Source organism: Symphalangus syndactylus, chromosome 16 (assembly GCF_028878055.3).
Source record: "Symphalangus syndactylus isolate Jambi chromosome 16, NHGRI_mSymSyn1-v2.1_pri, whole genome shotgun sequence".
NCBI classification, from domain to species: Eukaryota; Metazoa; Chordata; class Mammalia; order Primates; family Hylobatidae; genus Symphalangus; species Symphalangus syndactylus.
The window spans coordinates 14,162,462-14,176,089 of NC_072438.2; the positions used below are offsets into that span (position 1 = coordinate 14,162,462).

The window sequence follows — 13,628 nt, forward strand, 5'->3', positions numbered from 1 at the left end:
TTATTTGTTTGTTGAAACAAGGCTTGGCTCCGTTTCCCAGGCTGGAATGTAGTGGCATGATCGTGGTTCATTGCAACCTCTGCCTCCCAGGCTCAATCGATCCTCCCACCTCAGCCTCCCAAGTTAGCTCAGATTACATGCCACTATTCCTGGCTAATTTTTGTATCTTTTCTAGAGACAGCATTTCTCCATGTGGCCCAGGCTGGTCTCGAACTCATGAGCTCAAGCGATCCGCCCACCTTGGCCTCCCAAAGTGCTGGGATTACAAGTGTGAGCCATCGTGTCCAGCCCTACATTCTTTTTTCTTCTTTAGTCTGGTTTATTTTTCTTGTTACTTTCCAGCCCATTATTTCTCTCTTTGGCTGCTTCTAATCTGCTATTAAATTTGTTCCTGTTCACTGGGTTCTTAATTTTGGTGATGATAGTAGTCTTAGTCTACTTGGATTGCTCTGATGAAATATGATAAACTGAGTGGCTTATTTATAACAAATGTATTTCTCACAGTTCTGGAGGCTGGGAAGTCCAAGATCAAGGGACCATTCTATTCAGTGTCTGGTGGGGGCCTGCTTCCTGGTTCACAGATGGCACCTTCCATCTGTGTCCTCATGTGGCGGAAGGGACAAGGCAGGTCTCTGGGGCCTCTTTTATAAGGGCACCAATCCCATTCATGGGGGCTCTGCCCTCATGACCTAGTCACCTCCCAGAGTTCTGCCTCGTAACACCATCCTCTTGAGGGTTAGGATTTCAGGATATGAATTTGGGGGAACACATTCCGTCCATGGCAGTAGTGTTCAGTCCTAGAATCTCTAATCTTTTTGGTTTGTTTTTGTTTTAGAGTTCATTTTGGCTTGTACCTAGAATTTCTAGTTGTTTCTTCTTCAAGCTGGAAATACTATTTGTACAGTGTTAAATTTCTTTTAGAAACGTTTACTTTTATCTTCATAAATGTCATCAGCATGGTGGTTTGACAGTGGTTTTGGTGGAGTTTGAACCTGGCTCTGTTGTCTGTTGTGCTGTACTTGTTCATGTCATTTTTGTCATCCTTGTGCCAGGTTATCTCAAGTTCACGCTAGGCATTATATTAGGGGAAAAATTATTGAAATAATTTTTTTATAATAGCTTTATTGAGGTATAATTCACATACTGTAAATTCACCCTTTTCAAGTCCAATTCAGTGTTTTTTTTTTATATATATATTCACTGAGTTGTGCAGCCATCACCATAATCTGGATTCTGAATTTCATCACTCCGGAAAGAAAATTGTACTGGCTGGGCGCAGTGGCTCATGCCTGTATCCCAGCACTTTGGGAGCCAAGGTGGGCCGATTGCTTGAGCCTGGGAGTTTGAGACCAGCCTAGACAACATGCAGAAACCCTGTCTCTGCTAAAAGATAGAAAATCAGCCGGGCATGGTGACATGTGCCTGTAGTCCCAGCTACTCTGGAGACTGAGGTGGGAGAATCACCTGAGCCTGGGAGGTTGAGGCTGCAGTGAGCTGTGACTGCGCCACTGTACTCCAGCCTGGGTGATAGGAGCGAGACCCTGTCTCAAAAACAAAGAACGCCATACCCATTAGCAATCATTGCCCTTTTGCCACCACCGCTGTCCATCTTAGGCAGCCACTTATCTGCTTTCTGTCTCCGTAGAGCCGCATGTTGTCAGCGTTTCACAGAAGTGGCTCTTCCAGTACCTGTGCTTTTGTGGCTGGCTTCTCTCATGTAGCGTCGTGTTTTCAAGGTCCGTCCATGTTGAAGCAGATTTCAGTTCTTCCTTGCTCTTTATTGCTTCTTGGGTCATATATAAGAAATGATTACTTGATCCAGGGTCTTGAAGGTTTACATGTGTATTTTATTCTGAGAAGTTTACAGTGTTAGCCCTTACATTTAGATTTTTTTTTTTTTTTAATTATACTTTAGGGTTTTAGGGTACATGCGCGCAATGTGCAGGTTTGTTACATCTGTATCCATGTGCCATGTTGATTTCCTGCACCCATTAACTCGTCATTTAGCATTAGGTGTATCTCCTAATGCTGTCCCTCCCCCCTCCCCCCACCCCACAACAGTCCCTGGAGTGTGATGTTCCCCTTCCTGTGTCCATGAGTTCTCATTGTTCAATTCCCACCTATGAGTGAGAACATGCGGTGTTTGGTTTTTTGTCCTTGCGATAGTTTACTGAGAATGATGTTTTCCAGTTTCATCCATGTCTCTACAAAGGACACGAACTCATCATTTTTTATGGCTGCATAGTATTCCATGGTGTATATGTGCCACATTTTCTTAATCCAGTCTATCGTTGTTGGACATTTGGGTTGGTTCCAACTCTTTGCTATTGTGAATAGTGCCGCAATAAACATACGTGTGCATGTGTCTTTATAGCAGCATGATTTATAGTCCTTTGGGTATATACCCAGTAATGGGATGGCTGGGTCAAATGGTATTTCTAGTTCGAGATCCCTGAGGAATCGCCACACTGACTTCCACAATGGTTGAACTAGTTTACAGTCCCACCAACAGTGTAAAAGTGTTCCTATTTCTCCACATCCTCTCCAGCACCTGTTGTTTCCAGATTTTTTAATGATGGCCATTCTAACTGGTGTGAGATGGTATCTCACTGTGGTTTTGATTTGCATTTCTCTGATGGCCAGTGATGATGAGCATTTCTTCATGTGTTTTTTGGCTGCATAAATGTCTTCTTTTGAGAAGTGTCTGTTCATGTCCTCTGCCCACTTTTTGATGGGGTTGTTTTTTTCTTGTAAATTTGTTTGAGTTCATTGTAGATTCTGGATATTAGCCCTTTGTCAGATGAGTAGGTTGCAAAAATTTTCTCCCATTCTGTAGGTTGTCTGTTCACTCTGATGATAGTTTCTTTTGCTGTGCAGAAGCTCTTTAGTTTAATGAGATCCCATTTGTCGATTTTGGCTTTAGTTGCCATTGCTTTTGGTGTTTTAGACATGAAGTCCTTGCCCACGCCTATGTCCTGAATGGTATTGCCTAGGTTTTCTTGTAGGATTTTAATGGTTTTAGGTCTAACATATAAGTCTTTAATCCATCTTGAATTAATTTTTGTATAAGGTGTAAGGAAGGGATCCAGTTGCAGCTTTCTACATATGGCTAGCCAGTTTTCCCAGCACCATTTATTAAATAGGGAATCCTTTCCCCATTTCTTGTTTTTGTCAGGTTTGTCAAAGATCAGATAGTTGTAGCTATGCGGCATCATTTCTGAGGGCTCTGTTCTGTTCCATTGATCTATGTCTCTGTTGTGGTACCAGTACCATGCTGTTTTGGCTACTGTAGCCTTGTAGTATAGTTTAAAGTCAGGTAGCGTGATGCCTCCAGCTTTGTTCTTTTGGCTTAGGATTGACTTGGCGATGCGCGCTCTTTTTTGGTTCCATATGAACTTTAAAGTAGTTTTTTCCAATTCTGTGAAGAAAGTCCCTGGTAGCTTGATGGGGATGGCATTGAATCTATAAATTACCTTGGGCAGTATGGCCATTTTCACGATATTGATTCTTCCAACCCATGAGCATGGAATGTTCTTCCATTTGTTTGTATCCTCTTTTATTTCATTGAGCAGTGGTTTGTAGTTCTCCTTGAAGAGGTCCTTCACATCCCTTGTAAGTTGGATTCCTAGGTATTTTATTCTCTTTGAAGCAATTGTGAATGGGAGTTCACTCATGATTTGGCTCTCTGTTTGTCTGTTGTTGGTGTACAAGAATGCTTGTGATTTTTGTACATTAATTTTGTATCCTGAGACTTTGCTGAAGTTGCTAATCAGCTTAAGGAGATTTTGGGCTGAGACAATGGGGTTTTCTAGATATACAATCATGTCATCTGCAAACAGGGACAATTTGACTTCCTCTTTTCCAAATTGAATACCCTTTATTTCCTTCTCCTGCCTGATTGCTCTGGCCAGAACTTCCAGCACTATGTTGAATAGGAGAGGTGAGAGAGGGCATCCCTGCCTTGTGCCAGTTTTCAGAGGGAATGCTTCCAGTTTTTGCCCATTCAGTATGATATTGGCTGTGGGTTTGTCGTAGATAGCTCTTATTATTTTGAGATACGTCCCATCAATACCTAATTTATTGAGAGTTTTTAGCATGAAGGGTTGTTGAATTTTGTCAAAGGCCTTTTCTGCATCTATTGAGATAATCATGTGGCTTTTGTCTTTGGTTCTGTTTATATGCTGGATTACATTTATTGATTTGCGTATGTTGAACCAGCCTTGCATCCCAGGGATGAAGCCCACTTGATCATGGTGGATAAGCTTTTTGATGTGCTGCTGGATTCGGTTTGCCAGTATTTTATTGAGGATTTTTGCATCAATGTTCATCAAGGATATTGGTCTGAAATTCTCTTTTTTGGTTATGTCTCTGCCAGGTTTTGGTATCAGGACGATGCTGGCTTCGTAAAATGTGTTAGGGAGGATTCCCTCTTTTTCTATCGATTGGAATAGTTTCAGAAGGAATGGTACCAGTTCCTCCTTGTACCTCTGGTAGAATTCAGCTGTGAATCCATCAGGTCCTGGACTCTTTTTGGTTGGTAAGCTATTGATTATTGCCACAATTTCAGAACCTGTTATTGGTCTATTCAGAGATTCAACTTCTTCCTGGTTTAGTCTTGGGAGGGTGTATTTGTCGAGGAATTTATCCATTTCTTCTAGATTTTCTAGTTTATTTGCATAGAGGTGTTTGTAGTATTCTCTGATGGTAGATTGTATTTCTGTGGGATCGGTGGTGATATCCCCTTTTTCGTTTTTTATTGCATCTATTTGATTCTTCTCTCTTTTCTTCTTTATTAGTCTTGCTAGCGGTCCATCAATTTTGTTGATCTTTTCAAAAAACCAGCTCCTGGATTCATTAATTTTTTGAAGGGTTTTTTGTGTCTCTATTTCCTTCAGTTCTGCTCTGATTTTAGTTATTTCTAGCCTTCTGCTAGCTTCTGAATGTGTTTGCTCTTGCTTTTCTAGTTCTTTTAATTGTGATGTTAGGGTGTCAATTTTGGATCTTTCCTGCTTTCTCTTGTGGGCATTTAGTGCTATAAATTTCCCTCTACACACTGCTTTGAACGTGTCCCAGAGATTCTGGTATGTTGTGTCTTTGTTCTCATTGGTTTCAAAGAACATCTTTATTTCTGCCTTCATTTCATTATGTACCCAATAGTCATTCAGGAGCAGGTTGTTCAGTTTCCATGTAGTTGAGCGGTTTTGAGTGAGTTTCTTAATCCTGAGTTCTAGTTTGATTGCACTGTGGTCTGAGAGACAGTTTGTTATAATTTCTGTTCTTTTACATTTGCTGAGGAGAGCTTTACTTCCAACTATGTGGTCAATTTTGGAATAGGTGTGGTGTGGTGCTGAAAAAAATGTATATTCTGTTGACTTGGGGTGGAGAGTTCTGTAGATGTCTATTAGGTCCACTTTATGTAGAGCTGAGTTCAATTCCTGGATATCCTTGTTAACTTTCTGTCTCGTTGATCTGTCTAATGTTGACAGTGGGGTGTTAAAATCTCCCATTATTATTGTATGGGAGTTTAAGTCCCTTTGTAGGTCACTGAGGACTTGCTTTATGTATCTGGGTGCTCCTGTGTTGGGTGCATATATATTTAGGATAGTTAGCTCTTCTTGTTGAATTGATCCTTTTACCATTATGTAATGGCCTTCTTTGTCTCTTTTGATCTTTGTTGGTTTAAAGTCTATTTTATCAGAGACTAGGATTGCAACCTCTGCCTTTTTTTGTTTTCCAGTTGCTTGATAGATCTTCCTCCATCCCTTTATTTTGAGTCTATGTGTGTCTCTGCACGTGAGATGGGTTTCCTGAATACAGCACACTGATGGGTCCTGACTCCTTATCCAGTTTGCCAGTCTGTGTCTTTTGATTGGAGCATTTAGCCCATTTACATTTAACGTTAATATTGTTATGTGTGAATCTGATCCTGTCATTATGATGTTAGTTGGTTATTTTGCTCATTAGATGCTATAGTTTCTTCCTAGCCTTGATGGTCTTTACAGTTTGGCATGTTTTTGCAGTGGCTGGTACCGGTTGTTCCTTTCCATGTTTAGTGCTTCCTTCAGGAGCTCTTTTAGGGCAGGCCTGGTGGTGACAAAATCACTCAGCGTTTGCTTGTCTATAAAGTATTTTATTTCTCCTTCACTTATGAAGCTTAGTTTGGCGGGATAGGAAATTCTGGGTTGAAAATTCTTTTCTTTAAGAATGTTGAATATCGGCCCCCACTCTCTTCTGGCTTGTAGAGTTTCTGCTGAGAGATCAGCTGTTAGTCTGATGGGCTTCCCTTTGTGGGTAACCCGACCTTTCTCTCTGGCTGCCCTTAACATTTTTTCCTTCATTTCAACTTTGGTGAATCTGACAATTATGTGTCTTGGAGTTGCCCTTCTCGAGGAGTATCTTTGTGGCGTTCTCTGTATTTCCTGAATCTGAATGCTGGCCTGCCTTGCTAGATTGGGGAAGTTCTCCTGGATAATATCTTGCAGAGTGTTTTCCAACTTGGTTCCATTCTCCCCATCATTTTCAGGTACACCAATCAGACGTAGGTTTGGTCTTTTCACATAGTCCCAAATTTCTTGGAGGCTTTGTTCATTTCTTTTTATTCTTTTTTCTCTAAACTTTCCTTCTCTCTTCATTTCATTCATTTCATCTTCCATCAGCGATACCCTTTCTTCCAGTTGATCGCATCTGCTACTGAGGCTTCTGCAATCTTCGCGTAGTTCTCGAAACTTGGCTTTCATCTCCATCAGCTCCTTGAAGCCCTTCTCTCCATTGGTTATTCTAGTTATCCATTCTTCTAATTTTTTTTCAAAGTTTTTAACTTCTTTGCTATTGTTTTGAATTTCCTCTCGTAGCTCAGAGTAGTTTGATCGTCTGAAGCCTTCTTCTCTCAACTCATCAAAGTCATCCTCCATCCAGCTTTGTTCCGTTGCTGGTGAGGAACTGCGTTCCTTTGGAGGAGGAGAGGTGCTCTGTTTTTTAGAGTTTCCAGTTTTTTTGGTCTGTTTTTTCCCCATCTTTGTGGTTTTATCTACTTTTTGTCTTTGATGATGATGATGTACAGATGGATTTTTGGTGTGGATGTCCTTTCTGTTTGTTAGTTTTCCTTCTACCAGACAGGACCCTCAGCTGCAGGTCTGTTGGAGTTTACTAGAGGTCCACTCCAGACCCTGTTTGGCTGGGTGTCAGCAGCGGTGGCTGCAGAACAGCGGATTTTCGTGAGACCACAAATTCAGCTGTCTGATAGTTCCTCTGAAAGTTTTGTCTCAGAGGAGTACCCGGTTGAATGAGGTGTCAGTCTGTCCCTACTGGGGGGGTGCCTCCCAGTTAGGCTGCTCAGGGGTGAGGGACCCACTTTAGGAGGCAGTCTGTCCGTTCTCAGATCTCCAGCTGCGTGCTGGGAGAACCACTACTCTCTTCAAAGCTGTCAGTCAGACAGGGACATTTAAGGCTGTGGAGGTTCTCGCTGAGTTTTTGGTTGTCTGTGCCCTGCCCCCAGAGGTGGAGCCTACAGAGGCAGGCAGGCCTCCTTGAGCTGTGGTGGGCTCCACCCAGTTCGAGCTTCCTGGCTGCTTTGTTTACCTAAGCAAGCCTGGGCAATGGCGGGCGCCCCTCCCCCAGCCTCGCTGCCGCCTTGCAGCTTGATCTCAGACTGCTGTGCTAGCAATCAGCAAGACTCTGTGGGCATAGGACCCTCCGAGCCAGGTGCGGGACACAATCTCCTAGTGTGCCGTTTTCCAGGCCCGTTGGAAAAGCGCAGTATTAGGATGGGACTGACCCGATATTCCAGGTGCCGTCTGTTTCCCCTTTCTTTGGCTAGGAAAGGGAACTCCCTGACCCCTTGCGCTTCCCGAGTGAGGCAAATGCCTCGCCCTGCTTCGGCTCGCGCACAGTGTGCTTCACTGACTGTCCTGCACCCACTGTTAGGCACTCCCTAGTGAGATGAAACCGGTACCTCAAGCAGAAATGCAGAAATCACCAGTCTTCTGTGTCGCTGGGGCTGGGAGCTGGAGACCGGAGCTGTTCCTATTCCGCCATCTTGGCTCCACACATTTAGATTTTTGATCCACTTTGATTTAATTTTTTGCATACAGTGTGAAGTAGGGGTCCAACTTCATTCTTTTTCATGTAGGTCCCCAATTGTTCCTATGGAAATAGCTTGATTTCTAGAACTCTGCTTTCCACTACCAAGGAGCATTTTCCCTTGCCTCTCCCGCATGCTTGGGGGTGATAGCGCTGCAAAATCAGTTTATTCTAAATTCAGGGTTTGAGGTTTTCAGAGCCACCCAGGTAACTTGAGGGTAGCCCGCAGTCCATTCCAGAGCCACCCAGGTAACCTGAAGGCAGCCCGCAGTCCATTCAAAGGCAGGTTTATATTTGTTTCAGTTCACTCTTAACTCCAAGTTACATTCCGTTGGGGTCCCCATCCTGCTTGTGGGTATTTTGCCAGGGACCCTGTCTTTGGCATACCCTGGACTACAGCTTGGATCTCTCTTCCCACTGAGCCGTTGGAGGTTCTACCTCGCCCCTCAGCTGCCCCTTTGGGGTGGCAAGGCAGTCCCAGCCACCAGGCTTCCCTTCTGAATTTCCATCATCTTCTGGATTTTGGCCCAGGCATTGTTCACTATCATAGTAGCTGCCTCATGCTTTTGGGAAGATGCTTCCTCTATTTTATCTTGCTTTTTTTAAAAAAAATTTTTAAATTTCCATGGGTTATTGGGGAATAGGTGGTGTTTGGTGACATGAGTAGGTTCTTTAGTGGTTTGTGAGATTTTGGTGCACCCATCACCAAAGCAGTATACACTGCACCCAGTTTGTAGTCTTTTATCCCTTACCTCCTTTCCACCCTTTCCCTGAGTCCCCAAAGTCCATTGTGTCATTCTCCAAAGTCCATTGTGTCATTCTTATGCCTTTGCATCCTCATAGCTTAGCTCCCACTTATGAGTGAGAACATACAATGTTTGGTTTTCCATTCCTGAGTTACTTCACTTAGAATAGTAGTCTTCAATCTCATCCAGGTTGCTGCGAATGCCATTAATGTATTCCTTTTTATGGCTGAGTAGTATTCCATTGTATATGTGTGTGTGTGTGTGTGTGTGTGTGTGTATGCCACAGTTTCTTTATCCACTCATTGATTGATGGGCATTTGGGTTGATTCCACATTTTTGCAATTGTGGATTGTGCTGTTATAAACGTGTGTGCAAGTGTTTTTTTCGTATAATGCCTTCTTTTCCTCTGGATAGATACCCAGTAGTGGGATTGCTGGATCGAATGGTGCTTCTACTTTTAATTATTTTAAGAAACCTCCAGGTCGGGCGCAGTGGCTGATGCCTGTAATCCCAGCACTTTGGGAGGCCAAGGCAGGCAGGTCACAAGGTCAGGAGATTGAGACAATCCTGGATAACACGGTGAAACCCTGTCTCTACTAAAAATACAGAAAATTAGCCAGGCGTGGTGGCACGCGCCTGTAGTCCCAGCTGCTTGGGTGGCTGAGGCAGGAGAATCGCTTGAACCTGAGAGGAGGGGGTTACAGTGAGCCAAGATTGCACCACTGCACTCCAGCCTGGGTGACAGGGCGAGACTCCATCTCAAAAAAAAAAAAAAAAAAATCTCCACACTGTTTTCCATAGTGGTTGTACTAGTTTACATTCCCACCAGCAGTGTAGAAGTGTTCCCTGTTCACCGCATCCACACCAACATCTATTATTTTTGGATTCTGGTCATTCTTGCAGGAGTAAGGTGGTACCACATTGTGGTTTTGATTTGCTTTCCGTGATCATTAGGGATATTGAGCATTTTTTTGTATGTTTGTTGGCCATTTGTATAACTTCTTTTGAGAATTGTCTGTTCATGTCCTTAGCCCACTTTTGATGGGATTGTTTGGTTTCTTCTTGCTAATTTGTTTGAGTTCGTTGTAGATTCTGGATATTAGTCCTTTGTGGGATATATAGATTGTGAAGGTTTTCTCTCACTCTGTGAGTTGTCTGTTTACTCTGCTGACCGGTTTTGCCATGGAAAAGCTCTTTAGTTTAATTAAGTCCCAGCTATTTATCTTTGTTTTTATCGCATTTGCTTTTGGATTCTTGGTCATGAAGTCCTTGCCTAAGCCAATGTCTAGAAGGGTTTTCCTGATGTTATCTTTTAGAATTTCTGTGGTTTCAGGTCTTAGATTTAAGTCCTCATCCATCTTGAGTTGATTTTTGTACAAGGTGAGAGATGAGGATCCAGTTTCATTCTCCTACATGAGGCTTGCCAATTATCCCAGCACCATTTGTTGTATAGGGTGCCCTTTTCCCACTTTATGTGTTTGTTTGCTTTGTTGAAGGTCAGTTGACTGTAAGTATTTGGGTTTATTTCTGGGTTCTCTATTCTGTTCCCTCTGCCTATTTGCCTATTTTTTTTTTTACCAGTACCATGCTGTTCTGGTGACTATGGCCTTATACTATAGTTTGAAATCAGGTAATGTGATGCCTTCTTTTGTTTGTTCTTTTTGCTTAGTCTTGCTTTGGCTGTGTGGGCTCTTTTTTTTTTTTTTTCCACATATGAGTTTTAGGATTGTTTTATCTAGTCCTGTGAAGAGTGATGGTTATCTTGCTTTTCTAATTGTCTTCATGAGGAAGATTGGCCCAACCCACCTAGTCCATCATTGCCGGCAAGTACCTGCTGTGAGAAAAGGGCTCAGGAGTGGGGTGGGAAAACCTGGCAGAACACTTCCTAGCAGCAGGTCTTATGCCACACAGGTCTCCCTCCGTCAAACTCGCTGTCACCCGCAGGAAGGCATGTGGTTCCGACCCCATGGCGAGAGCAGTGGCTCCCACCGCTGCCTGCCAGCACTCAGGACACACACTTGCTTTCTTTTTCATGCCGTTGGCAGTGGCTGTGGCTCTTCCCACATCTGTATCATATGGCAGATTGAAGAGAGTTTTTTTCCTCTCCGGATGATCCTTCTGGAAGTCCTGTGATCAGAAGTTTCTACTGTCGAGCTTATTTAGCCTTCCCAGCATGGAACTTTAATATGTTACACATCAGCCACCACCATTACCAATTTCACTAAAGCCCTTTACACTCACAAGGGACTTCTCTGCCATCATTGTCTCTTAACCTCAAAGCAGGCACGTGTAGTTTCATTTGTCAGCTGACAGCCTGAGTCTCAGGTGGGCGAAGTGCTACCATGATCCATAAGTGATCAAGCAGGGGATCTAAGTCAGAGTTTCCTGGCTTCACATTTCATTCTCACTGTGTTGGGCCATCTGACAGTTTGCCGTTCCCTCTTTTATTCCACATTTCTATGACCATAGTGCCATTCCTTCTGTAAGGAGGGAACGGCAATTATGGAATTCAGTGCGAAGCTTTCTGTGTGATTCTGTTTTCTTCACCCGATCCCATGCTTTTGGTCACCTGTACCCATCCTTCTGCATTCCGTGCTTAGCTGTTCCTCAGTGGAAACCCAAGAAAGGCTGCTCTGAAACTTCAGCTTTCTTCTTTTTCTCCTCTGCCCTCACAGTTAGTTAAGTATTTCCTGTACACTGAAGAGCAGCTCCCTTCTTGCTGGTGCTGGTCTGACATGAAGTCATCTGGAGTGTCACTGGGAGAGGGCATAGAGCTGACAGTGCACTGACAAACAGACCAGTAAAAACAAAACTTTCTCAAGGTGTCAGATGCTGATGGGGTGAATAATCTTGTATCGTGTTTCACCAGATGGGAGCTACTTATAGATCAGAGGCACTTAGCCAATTATAGAATGATGACTCCATTTATGAACGGAAGTTAATTGCAAGAATTTTTTTTTTTTTTAGCATTTGCTGATTTTTCTGAAAAGGAAAGTAAATAATATGGGGTAAAGTATCTTTTCTAAAGAGTTTAAATTGTTCAGTTACTCTATTTTTCATGCCTGTGATGTTACTTCCGTACATATAATGGTATAGGAACCTAAGAAGTCTTGATTAGAAAGGAAAGTCAGATGACAAAACTAGTTTCAAACAGTTACAGAATTATCTTGGGCCAGCAGAGACCTGAGATGGGTTAGTGTAGTTTCTTCCAGATACCGTCATTAGATCAGAAACACTTGGAGATGTAAAAAACGTAGATTCCCAGTGATTCAGATTCATTAGGGACTTAAGAATCTTTTTTTCCTTTTTTACTTCGTATCATTTTTATATCCTTTTAAGGTCTAAAATGCTACAGATAGAATTGAAACGTGCCTCCCCTATTTAAGCCTCTTTTTCTTCCCAAAGGCGACTTTTATCTGAATTTGGTCTTTATTATCATCTTGGTATGCTTTTAAAAAAATACTTTCACTTCTGTAATCCCAATGCTTTGGGAGGGCGAGGCGGGAGGATCACTTGAGGCCAGGAGTTCAAGACCAGCCTGGGAAAAATAGCAAGAGGCTATCTCTATAAAACATTAAAAAATTAGCCAAGCATGGTGGCATAGCCTGTAGTCTCAGCTGCTTGGGAGGCTGAGGCAGGAGGATCGCTGGAGCCCCAGGAGTTTGAGGTTTCAATGAGCTGTGATTGGGCCACTGCACTCCAGCCTGGGTGACAGAATGAGACCTTGTCTCTAAAGATAAATAATAATAATAAAAAAAGCCTTTCACTTATATGTGTATATACCCATTCATGGTAAATGATACTTTATTCACGTTTTAGAATTTCTGTGTAAATGGCTTCAAACTCCACAAACCCTGCAGCTGTTTTTTTTCACTCAGAATTATTCTGCTTCTGATGGCCACTTTGTGTGCTCACGGGCTGTTGCGACTGCAGGCTGGGTGCCGTGAGATCTTCCAGCACGTGTCCCACAGCCTTGCGTTTCATGTCTTCTCTAGGACGCACCTGTTACATGGGAATTGCCTTATTTAGTATGTGCACACCTTCAGCATCACCAGACTCTGCCAGATTGTCTTCCAAAGTTATTTGTACAATTCTCCTTCTCCCAGCAGTGCAAGAGAGTTACTATTTTGTATGTATTCTTTCAGAGTTTCCTTGTACATAGGCAAGCAAATAGCAATGCAGATTTCATCTGCTTCCCCCTCCTCTCGCTCCATAGAAAGGGTGCAGCATTTTGGACCTTGTTTTTTTTTTTTTTCACCTAAACAAAGTATCTTGGAGATTTTTGCAATTTAGAGAATACAGCACTTCCTCTTTCTTTGTTATAGGCTGTGACATTTTATCATATGAATAGACCATACTTCAAAAAAATAGTCTGTCTCCCATTTATGGACATTGGGTTGCTTTCAGTCTTTTGATGTGACAGACAATTCTGTATTAGATAACCTTATGCTTATCTCATGTTACACTTTTGCTGGTCTGTAGGCTAAATTCTCAGAAAGAGTAATCACTTCCATGAAGGTTATTGGCATTCGTATGATAACTTTGATGTATAGCAAAGGCACTCTCCTAGGACGTTTACCAATTTTCCCTCCCACCAACAATATATCAGAGTGCCTTTTCTTCCTGTAGCCTTGCCAATAGAGTGTGTTAGCCAACTTGTGAATTTTTGCTAGTTTGATGTGGAAGGCTGGTATCTCAATCTAGTTGTAATCTGCACTCCTCTTATTATGAATGACATTGAGTATTTTTTATAGGGTTTAAGAGCCTACAGTTGTATCAGTATTTCTGTGAACTGTGTTTATA

The 13,628-nt window shown here is 42.6% G+C and overlaps 1 protein-coding gene across 5 annotated transcripts in view; it reads left to right on the plus strand.

Moving 5' to 3' along the window:
- Positions 1-13,628, plus strand: part of AFAP1 (actin filament associated protein 1) — a 194,089-nt gene that overhangs the window by 102,841 nt on the left and 77,620 nt on the right. The window lies entirely within an intron of this gene.